The sequence below is a fragment of the Aulonocara sp. 'chitande type north' Nkhata Bay genome, linkage group LG23, assembly GCF_057382095.1.
Source record: "Aulonocara sp. 'chitande type north' Nkhata Bay isolate Kocher_YH1m ecotype deep benthic linkage group LG23, A_spYH_male_GT1.1, whole genome shotgun sequence".
Lineage (NCBI taxonomy): Eukaryota > Metazoa > Chordata > Actinopteri > Cichliformes > Cichlidae > Aulonocara > Aulonocara sp. 'chitande type north' Nkhata Bay.
Window position 1 is genome coordinate 17110128 of NC_141365.1, and position 12290 is coordinate 17122417.

Sequence of the window (12290 nt, forward strand, 5' to 3'; positions counted from 1 at the left end):
CTGAACTGACCTGGAAAGTCTTAAATCAAGCGTGAAGTAGGGTCATTTTCACCTAAACTATAAAATTGAACTTCCTTTTTGCCATTAGAAAAAATGTAGTTTTAAGACACATGCAGAGATGGGCAGTAACGCGTTACTGTAATCTGATTACTTTTTTCAGGTAACAAGTTTTACTATTGCAAAAACGGTAATTAGATTACCGTTACTTTCCCGTAGGAACGCTGCGTTACTGTGTTACTAAAACCGTGATTTTTTTTGCGAGAATGACAATGACGTAAGCGGGTGCGACGTTCGTGACAACAGCTGTGTGCAGATCAACAATGGATAATATATCGAGTGTGGGAGAGAGTATGAGCGTGCAACGTTTAAAGCGTGGAAGTACTGACCTTACTTTGAGTTTGATTCCATAAAAAGTGACAAAAACATTAGTGTCTGTTGTGCGTGGGAATAAAACTTCTTTTTAAAGCGAAAAAACCCCCTAAACTTCCAAGCAAGCACCGGGAGTGCGCTACCACATAATGGGAAACTCACCGAGAAACTCGCGGATTCTTCAACTGACCGCTGCGGCACACCTGCACCAGAGCACACCTCCGCCTACCCTACTCCTGCTTTACAGGTGAAAATAGAGCAACAGGACCGCTAGTCTTTGATGTTATTTATTTTCTGCTGTTTTACTTGCATCTATTTGAAAGAGTGATTGTAAACACACACAAAAAAATATTTTATGTGCTGGAATGTGCAGAAAATAAGTTTAAATGTTAAACAAATTTCTTCAAGTCAGAAAATGTTGCATATAATTACATTTTTGCTTGATGCATAAAGTTAAAACTAATAAAACAAGTTTTAAAAAGAGACTTTTCCATTTGATTACATTTTGTATGATGGATTATGTAGAAAAAGTAGAATTGGGCTGAAAGATCTATCGCTTTATCACCTATTCAGGTTGTAAATCGTGTTTTTAAAAAGTAACTAAGTAACTAAGTAATTAATTACTTTCAAAAATAAGTAATCAGTAAAGTAACGGGATTACTTTTTTGGGGGAGTAATCGTAATTAGTTACTGATTACTTTTTTCAAGTCACTTGACCAACACTGGACACATGGGCTTTGCTTTTCAGTAGCTGTAAACAGTTTCCACACTAATCTGTCAAGAAATGGTGCATCATCCTTCTGCTTGCCAGGATGATTACGAACAGCACTTTAGAAGCACCAAATAATGGTCACTGAGAACAAAGAAGATAATACGCCTGAAGAACAGTGTGCTCAGATAAGGTGTGTGCACATACAGATCTGATACCACTGCAAGTGCATTAATTTATTTTTTCCACTAAATGACACAATGTCCTCGTGAATGCCACTGTCATATAATCTTTTTAAAACGAAAGAAGCTGTGATGTAAATGTTAACATACAGTCAAAAAGGAATGACACATATGTTCCTCCTCCACATTTTTACAGCACATTAAACATTATGTAACAATTACTGTGACACATAAAATATCATGTGAAATACTCAAAGACGACAGCTAAATACAGCTTCTAGTTGCAGACAAAGGAGGATCAGAGATGAATTACAATGTAGAATACAACACCCCATAGCTATCGTCCATGTCTTTCTATTGCTGTGCTTTATTCTGCAGCTGTTCATCAGAGTGTTACATGAACTACACCTTTGCACCTGCATGCTCAGCTGTAAAAACTCCTGTATTCCTGCAGTCTCCTTTTCACTCAGCAACAAGATTTTCAGTTTCTTCTGTTCCTTATATAAACTGCCACATATCCATACAAGCTCAAACTGAATTACTACAGTGTATTTTATTATATCTCTTTGAAAATAAATTAGTTTTTGTCTTATTTATAACTTATTGTTCTCTCCACTACTTAATCACAGTATTTGAGCCAGGACTGTGACAAGAACCACAGCTACAGCCAGGTCACAAAAAGCAGAACACTAAGTCAGAAAAAGACAAACAAAATGTGATTCAGACAAAAGTTCCAAAATAATTATAAGCAGCGGGGCATTCGTGTGTCACTGTGTCATTCCTTGAACTTCTCAAGCCACAAGAAACCAGAAGTGAGTCACTTTGTGAGCAAGATGTTGTCGGAATGATGAGGAGGAGCAGGAAGACATCTGTACTGTGGCTTTTTTTTTAAAATAATAAAGTATGATGTTATTTAGTCGTCATAAAACACAGATAAAAAGAAGTTGTATTTGTTCCCATCCATTGGTGAAGTGTGTAGCAGAGCATGATAATCCACTTTAAGTGTTGTAACATAACAAGTGAAGCAAGCAGCAACTGCTGGTGCTGAAAAATGAAATGCCAAAAAATTTGGGGTTATTCAGCCACTTAAGGCCGACTCCAAAAGTGAGTCAATCTCCACATTTGCTACCATTCATACATCCAAATCTGATCACTTCTGGCCTCTCAAAAAAGAGGGTAATGTCCATGAACCAGTTAGTTACCTCATAATGGCTAAAATGTCCATCTTGTACATAGAGTCTGTGGAGTGAACATACAGAACAAACAGTCAGTGAGTGAAATGTGAAACTGTTGTATAGACTTGTATATATACTATAGTCTATAGTATACTCCTCAGTAGTGTACTATACAAGTAGGTGCACATTCCAATGTTCATTATTTTGTTATATATATATATATATATATATATATTAGGGGTGCAACGATACTCATATCAATATTGAACTGTTCGATACAGTGCTTTCGGTTCGGTACGCATATTTATCGAACAATACAAAATTTTTAATTTATTTTATCAACTTTCCTTCTGACGATGCTGTCTGTGTTGAGCGCTCAGTGGATCTGCGCTCGACAGTGCAGCCTAGGCGGAGTAGTCGAACGCACATTCACTGAGCGCAGGGCAAGCTAGGAGACAGAAGTTAAGCTCTCCTTGCAACATGGCAAATTGAACCTCCCCCACCCTCATTCAGATCTGGCATTTGGAACTAGTTTGGTTTTCATGTGACGTATGACCCTGAAGGTAAGCGCGTCATGGACAAAAGTAAAACAGTATGTCGGATGTGCCATGCAATGCTCAATTACATGGGTGGGAACTACTGCGTTAGCGCAGTTAGCTCGTTAACGTGTTGGCCATCCAGCCCCACGCACTGGGCGATCCGCGGTAGCTCGTTAACGGAGATTTGCCGTGTTGTGGCGTTAACGTCATTTCAACGAGATTAACGCTGACAGCACTAGTGGGAACACAACGAATATGACTGCACATTTACGCCGACATCCTCCGAGTGCAAAGACACGTGGAAGCCGACAAAAACAACAAGCACGCATGCTACAAACTTTACCCGAGTCATTTAGACAGCCATTAGCACATGATTCTCCTTATGGGGACCTGATATGTTTAATATGCTGCTGAGAATATAGCCCAGAAGAAGCGTATAGTATAGCTTTTATTTTGGAAAGAGCCATTTCTCTGTAATAAACTCTCTTTTCCAAAGATGAGTGATTTCTTGATCAGATAGATTTATTTTTTTTATTACTTTGTTGTTTCAGCAACATTAAATTTAAAAACTGTACTTTTGAGTTAAAATATATATTTATAATTTTAATAAATGACAAATGAAAAAGGCATGAACATTTTTTTGTATCGAAAAAATATCGAACCGTGACACCAAAATGAATATATATATATATATATATATATATATATATATATATATATATATATATATATATATATATATATTAATTAGGGGTGCAACGATACACAAAATTCACGGTTCGGTTCGGTTCGATACTTTGGTGTCACGGTTCGATATTTTTTCGATACAAAAAAATGTTCATGCATTTTTAATTTGTCATTTATTAAAATTATAAATATATATTTTAACTCAAAAGTACAGTTTTTAAATTTAACCCTAACCCTTGTGCGCGTTTTTTATTTTGACAGCAAATGCGCACCTGCGGACCACTTATGTGCAACCCTGGTTATTTAGCTCGTCATATTGCAGCCACAGAAATTATTTTGTCCATGAAACCATAAAGCTGCACTTTCTTTTTGCCTTATAGTCTCATTTGTCATAACTTTTCCGTTTTGTGGTAAGCTTTTCTTTGGCTGTCACTTCTTCACCCTGACCTGTCTTATTTGGCTCAGCAGAACTGAAATATAAATCCTGCTGCTTTTACACACGCACTCACATAAGCTCAGCGATTCTCTGCGCGATCAACCTCTCACATGTTTAAGCTTGCTGCGGGAGATTTCACTTGTCATGTTTGCATAGTAAGCTAACGATTAATAAGACGATGTCAGAGGAATTGGTGCACAAATTATCATCACTCACAGATCAGTGCTGTCGCTCTCTATACACAGTTCGCAAGATTGCAAAGTGAAAGCAAAAAAACAAGCGCAAATTCAAACGCGATTTCAATATGTCACATATTGACAGTGGCTCACCGATGCCAATGACATAATTACCCAGCTACATTTCTGAAAGAATGCAAAAGCATTGACATATATTTTTCCTTCCTACGATAGCCCGACGGGCAGAGTAGCCCGTCTGAAAAAAATCGCTAGCCCCAGGACGTCGGGCTAGCGATATTGCAAGCCCTGTATCTGATTGAGGAATCACTCATCTTTGGAAAAGAGAGTTTATTACAGAGAAATGTCTCTTTCCAAAATAAAAGCTATACTATCCGCTTCTTCTGGGCTATATTCTCAGCAGCATAAGGAGAATCATGTGCTAACAGCTGTCTAAATGACTCGGCTAAAGTTAGTAGCATGCTTGTTGTTTTTGTCTTTGCACTAGGATGATGTCGGCGTAAATGTGCAGTCATATTCGTTGTGTTCCCACTAGTGCTTTCAGGTTAATCTCGTTGAAATGACCTTAACGCCACAACACGGCAAATCTCCGTTAACGAGCTACCGCCGATCGCCCCGTGCATGGGGCTAGACGGCCAACACATTAACGAGCTAACTGCGCTAACACACTAGTTCCCACCCATGTAATTGAGCATTGCATGGCACATCCAACATACTGTTTTACTTTAGTCCATGACGCGCTTACCTTCAGGGTCATACGTCACATGAAAACCAAAATAATTCCAAACGCCAGATCTGAATGAGGGTGGGGGAGGTCCATGTTGCAACTTCTGTCTTGCTAGCTTGCCCTGTGCTCTTCCTTCTGACTATGCTGTCTGTGTTGAGCGCTCAGTGGATCTGCGCTCGACAGTGCAGCCTAGGCGGAGTAGTCGAACGCAGATTCACTGAGCGCTCCACACAGACAGCATCGTCAGAAGGAAAGTTGATAAAATAAATTACAAATGTTGTATTGTTCGATACATATGCGTACCGAACCGAAAGCACTGTATCGAACGGTTCAATATCGATACGAATATCGTTGCACCCCTAATATATATATATATATATATATATATACATACACTTTAAGTGTTGTATTTTGCATAGTACAATGCAAAATACATTCAATACAATACAATGCATCACATGAACATTATCAAGCCGTCCTAAAGGAACTTCCACATTTTCTGACCTCTTGTTGTTTTCATTCACATCCTGTTACAAATCATCCTGAGCCATCTCAGTTGGATTTCAGTGATTGTGGATGTCAGGTAATCTAGTGCAGTGCTCCATCACTCTGATTCTCTGTCAAACAGCCCTTACAGACCCTGCAGGTGTGCTTTGACTCACTGATGAAGGGCCCACGAACTTTAAATGGAATGGCATATCGCTGCAAGGTGCTCTGGTAGCCCTGCCGGTCATGTGTTTTTCTGAAATCGGGAAAGAAATTTAACAATGTCTCCCCGCCCCATAGCTCGCACATGTTGTGAAACTCAATCTGCTAGTTGTTCACAGCACTGAACAAGTGAACTTCCGCTTGCACTCCTTCACACAGCCACTGTGCTGCTCCTTTTTCTAATTATTGATTACAGTGAATTACTACAGCCCATAGAACCTGCTAGAATGAGGAGGGGGGTGAAACTGTATATGGGACTGATAACTACTGATAGTTGAAGTGGTTCAGGTCATTGTCCACTTTTAAAATGAACAATGATCCCACTGATGAGAGCAAAACCACTGGTGGTCAGGTGTGAACAACCGTGGGGATACTATGAAGGGAAACTAAGTTGAGTGAGCATGATTTTGAGGGGAGAAATACACAAAGAAGAGTTTTCTGATGTTATTTGGTGAACTTAATTAACTAAAGTTTGTCTTGAACACTGTTTTATGAGGAGAATAATAAAAAAAATTCAGAATTTATCAAATCTAAATGTAACAACATAGTCTTTGTGGAAGGAAGGTCAGAATAAATTAAAATCCCCTTTGAAGGTGAAAAATGTAAATATTGCAACATTTTCTCAAAGAAAGCCCTCACTGAGTTTTGTAGTCCCTCATTGCTTGATACTGCGCACAATAAACCAGTTCGAAGTTCAAAGTCAAACCCATCTAATGACTGCCATGAAGAGAAAGGCAAGGAAAAGAACTCTATGAATGCTTGAAAATAAGTGAAACATGCTCTAAGCCTGCAGCATGTATCCTCATTTACGTTATAACAAAACCGGTGATTCTCTTTCTTTTATTTTTATAACAGTGAATTTCTTTAACATCAAAACACCAAACACCATCAAGCTTATCCACTTCGACTGTGTCAGCACATGGATGCAAAATTTTGCCCTTTAGGTATGGTGCCCCCATCAGGATGATCAGTGTTATGAATACTGCCACAAAATGTTATCCGACCCTCTCACTGATTTGCTCTCTATATGGTAACGTTATTAATTCATTAAGTACTTTATTCACATTTCCATGACTTATGTAAACGTTCCTGCATGATAAACAGTTTTAGGATTTTGAGGTGAGCGTTACTGATTTGAACTAAACAGTGTAGGAAACTGAATATTTTTATACGCTACTGAGGTCTCATCTATTCACAAAGGTTATTTGAAGACTGAGGACGTGATGTTATGTCAAAGACTATAATTATGCTGTTTGCCTACTCTTACACAATAATTTTCCATGAGCTAAAGCATGAAAATGCAAACTGAAACCAAGTTTGAAACAAAATGATGGTATAATACTAGCAGACTGTTGCACAGAGTGCTGTGGCAGGGTCAGAGTAGCTGACTAGTTTACATACATAAAGCCAAATGCACAACAAAAATAAATAAAGAAAATGTCATCATTGCTTAAAAGCCTTGGCTTTTCTCTGAACCTTTACCATTAGCACTGGCAGTACATCATATTTTGATCCAATGCTTTATGCGCCTGGGTCCTCGTGACATAAGACCAATCAATGCCCTTTCAAACGTATTTTAGACATCAGAGCTTGGATGTAGTAAAATTCTCAGATAAAGCAGAACAGCGGCAAAATTTTATTTACAGGTTCACAACAGACTAGAGAGCACTATTTACACAGTCGATGTCCTTTGTTAGTTGGTTGGCTGCCAATTGATTTTAAAGTTCTTTCACTTATTTTTAAACCCTGAGACGATCTAGTCTTTCACCGTCTTTCATTACCTTGTCTGGCATGTTTCAAATCAACTTTGCAGTCATTCACAAGTGTAGAACAAGAAGCTGAGGTAGCTTTTACCCTCTGAGAGGTACAAGCTGTCTACAAGCTGCAAGTGCTGATATCATTCAAATTAAAATGTATTTTTGTTTTTTATTTATTAACCATTGTCTTTGATAATGACTGATTGTTGTTAGTTTAGTTCATGCCGTTCCTTTTTACTTTACATATTTTAGTCTTGTGGGGGTTCTCTTGCAGTTAGTTGCAGCCCTTGTTTGTACTATAATGGACCTTTGGGAAGCTGTACACTTCTCCTGTTCGAAACAAGTAGCTTCAGCTCATTTTTCTTTATGACACCTCTCCTTTTAGTTCAGCTTTCTTCTGATTGGCTGCCTCTTGAAAACAAAAGACTTAAACGCTAGGAAACTGGGCTGCTGTGTGCCAAGAGTAGCAAAAAAACCAAACCCATTTTGGCTCAAAGGCATTACTTGTACATGTGCTGACTCATTATTTAAAACTCTTAAAGCTAATTATCACACTATGTCAGTAAAAGAAAATATAGAAAAATCCATAAAGTTTGACCAGTTGATCGAGTTAAAAGTCATTTAATGAGTGTTTCACTGAGATTGTTACTTCAGAGGAGCATATATTCAGGAATGCAGTGCTCTTGAATTTGACAGGATCTTTCCTTTTATTTAGGTCCAAAAAATCTTAAGAGATCTTCTATTGTAATGTAGGCTAGACACATTTGTATAACAACTCTCATCAAAACAGTCTCTTAGCCTCTTTCTGTCATCCAGTTGCAAGGAATCGTGATTTTTGACCGTGCTTTAAAATTTAATAAACAGATTAGCTCTGTAGTTAAGACAAACTTCTTTCAACTAAGGCTCCTCACTAAGGTCAGAGCCTTCCTCCTACCACATGACTTTGAGAGTAATACACACTTTTATTTCCTCTCGTTTAGACTATTGCATGTCTTTATAAGTTGGCTGTGATCTAATATGACACCTGCAAGCTGTTCAAAATGCTTCAAAATTCTTTGTTCACAGTTTTGCTTTTTGTTAGGTTCAGATTTTTTCAGTAGTTCTATAGTATTCTTTGCCCTCTGTTCAGTTTGAGCATTATCCTGTATGTAAATTTGATGTTTCAGCATTTCCTTATTTGGTATCAGCGTGGCCGTGGCTCAGAAGGTAGAGTCACTAATCAGAAGGTTAGTGGTTCTATGCCAGTCTGTTCCAGTCTGTACCTACCACAGGTGTTGCTCAAGTATCCTCGAGCACTGAATGCCTAGTTTCTCATCACAGTGGTAATGTTAGATAGAAAGCACTTGGGAATGGAAGAAAGTATTTGTATGAGTGAAAATGGCTTTTAGTATGAATCACTTTGGGTGCTCAAGCAGAGAAGAAATGTGATATGAAAGAAGCAATCAGTATTATCAATCATTTCTCTTTGAATTTTATGTGTTTTGCTTCCTGTCCCATTGTTTAGATCAGCCATCCCCAAAGTCAAGAGTGCTGTGGGCCACTCAAGAACCAGAAAGTCCCAAGCGGCCCACCCAGTCTTAAATCTTCACTCTAATTAAAAGACAAGTGAAACTGATGTTTTGCCTTTTTTATTCAAAAAACATAAACAACACAGGCTGTTGGCTATAAATTGCTAATGCTACCCAGGCCACTATGTGACCCATCTGTTACTACACACAAACCTCAATATAACAGCAGCAAATTTAGAATCGGAGTAATGAGTAATATCACAAATTTTAACAGTTTTTGTTTAAGTTTTATATCAATCAATACATATATTAATAGTAGATAAATATCTCACTGTACGTACATGTGAGTCATTTTAAACTGAATTCCTGTTAGTACTGTGGCCCACCTACAGTAACTTCGCAGCCCACCAGGGGGCTCACTCTTTTGCAAACAAGTGGTCTTGATTAAATGCAGCTGTGTCTCCTTACCCTGCTGTCTCTATTTCCCTGATTACTCTCATATGTATAAATCATCCTGTTCTTCTCCTCACTCCTGTTAGCTTTTTGTTAAGCCCTCTTTTGTGTTTGTTAAATGATTAAGAACTTAGTTGGATTTAGTTTGTCTTTATCCTTACGGACTCATAGTAGATTTCATATCAATCTTAAAAAGATGTGCTTTTTCTGTCCTCCTGCTTCTTTTTTTTTTAGTTTTATATCTGGATTTAATTCCATGCACATCTTAACAAGTAGAAACAGAGACCTGTCTCTGTTGTGATAAAGAGTGAACCTTGCTGTTTTGGAGCATGTTTTTAAAGTTAGTTTTCTTCCAGTATTTGTCTCTTAATTCTGAACAATCTGTCTGTACCTACCACAGAGAAAAGCCCCCATAACACATGTTGCCAGTATGCTGTGCTTGACGCGCATAGTTCTTTGTGTGTGTGTCTGTGTTTTGAGTCCTTGAAATAATGTTTGGCAGACTTTGAGTGGGTTTTATATACTTTTTCTTGTCAACCTTCTGTCTGCCCATTAATTGATAAGTGCAGCTGAGTTGGTCGCCCATACAACAGGTTCTCCCTACAGAGATCTTCAATAACTGCTGGGTTCATAGCAAAGACTCAACACAAAAGATGGATTTAGAAATTCTGTTTAAAAATAAAGCCAATGGAGAAGTTTCATAAAACTGCAGTCTTTCTAATGGCAAAGAGTGGATGAGTCCTCTCCCAAAATCAGTTGGCTTGTATAAAAGTCTGAGGGTAAAACAAATAAATGCACCTCTTGACCATGTTCGTGACTTTCCAATCATTTTGAAGGCAAACGCCTCAAGATAATGTGAGTTTTACTGTATTAAATGTTTATCACAGGAGTGTTCATTTAGCATTTGGTCACTAATGTTAAAAAAACAAACAAAAAATGTTGATCACAAAAATATGAAGCTTACATAAAGTTCTATTCCTATAATTTTTCCAAAACACTGTCCAATGGTCTGGTAACTCATCTAGAAGTGTACCTATAAAATATTATTTCCTAGATCTGATACCAGGCTTCAGGAAATTGTACAAATAAACTTTACAATGTGTATTAATGATTAATTTAATCAGTCAAATGTATTTAAAGGTGAAGCGTTTGACTTGATTTCTAAAGGATTGTTCTGCTTGACGAGGAGGAAAAACAGACTAAAGTGACTGAGCTGGAGCATTGGAGTGGTTTTCCTTTTTTATTCAGTGCAGATGTGACAGTTGCCTTACATCAGCAGGTCTTGGGTTTGAATCTAGCTTGGACGTTGCTGTGTTGAGTTTGCATGTTGTCCCTGTGCCTGCATGTGCTCTGTCTTCGGCTTCTTCCCACTCTCCAAAGATATGCTTGTTACGCTAATTTGTGATTTTTCTAAATTGACCATAGATGTGTATGTGAGAGCATTTCTGTCTTAAGTCCAATTACGGCTCCCATGACTCTGAATTAGATAAATAATGGAGTAAATGGACTGATGTGTGACATGTGTGTCATGTCAATTCAGAACAATGTGAGGGCTTGATGATTAGGATGAGTGCACCAAGTGCCCTCTGAATGCCAGGTAAAGAAGCTTGTAGCTGTGAAAGAAATCACTTGCTGTCTCTCATGTCTCCATTCAGAGTGAAGAAGTGAAGAGGATAGATAGTAACAGCATTTAAATCAACTCAAGATGTAGAGTGGGACTGCAGTCCTTCCATTTTTTTTCAAGTCATGGAGATTTTTATAAGGGATCATCAGTGTGACAGAATGAACCAACATTTTAGTCATGGCTCATACAGATCTGCTGAAATTTGAAGAGACAAAAAAAAGTGAGACAAAAGGCAGGTTCAAATATAACACATAGTAAAACAAGAGACCACTGGGAAGCAATGACGTAACAGTGACAATTTTGTATGGTGTGTTATGCCTAAAATCATCAGTTTTGTGGATTGTCAAGAAAAGAAAAGGTGACAGAGGTCATTGGAGATATGCCCAGACTGGTTGGAGCTGACAGAAAGGTAAGTTCACTTTACAAAAGTGCTGAACAGAAAAGGTTCTCCACATGCAAAATCCATCCAGTCTTGTGAAGCATGGGCTTAAAAAACAAAAGACTATGTCAGCCACAAACAGAAGCCTGAGTCTGCAGTGGGCAGAGGCTAAATAAAAATGGACTTTTAAAGACTGCTGCAGATAGTAGGCTTGACAACACAGACAACAGCATCAATCCATGGACCCGCCCGGGGTCAACAATCCAGGCCGCTGATTGTGATGTGGGGAATTTTTTTTTTCTGCACACTTTGACGTCCCTTAATTGCAATTAATCATGGTTTGAAGGGCACAGTCTCAGTGTTGTTGTAACCATGTGCATCCTATTATGACCACAGTTTACCAGCTCATAATGGCTGCTTCCAGCTGGGTAATACACCATGTCACACAAGTCAGCACTTCAGTTTTAAAATATTAAATGTTCGATACAATTTTGCATTATTAAAGGTGACTTTTATAATGATATCAATTTTAATAGCAGGAAATAAACTAGATGGATAATTATTTTATTTTTCTCTTTTTTTCCACATTTTTCAAGTAACCTATATTTGACAGCAGCATAATAAAACTGGAAATTCCATTTTTATTAAACCACCATAATATTTGTAGGGGCCCCATATCTGCACGCCTATAAACAAAATTCTGGAGGCGCCCCTGTGACCTTGGTCTCTTTAGCACTTTTACAGAAGAGTTTTGGTATCGTAGCGCTATCGTGCTTTACTTTCATGTTAAAATGATTAAACGATAGATTTAATTTGATGTAAAACGCTTTCACACGGCATTTC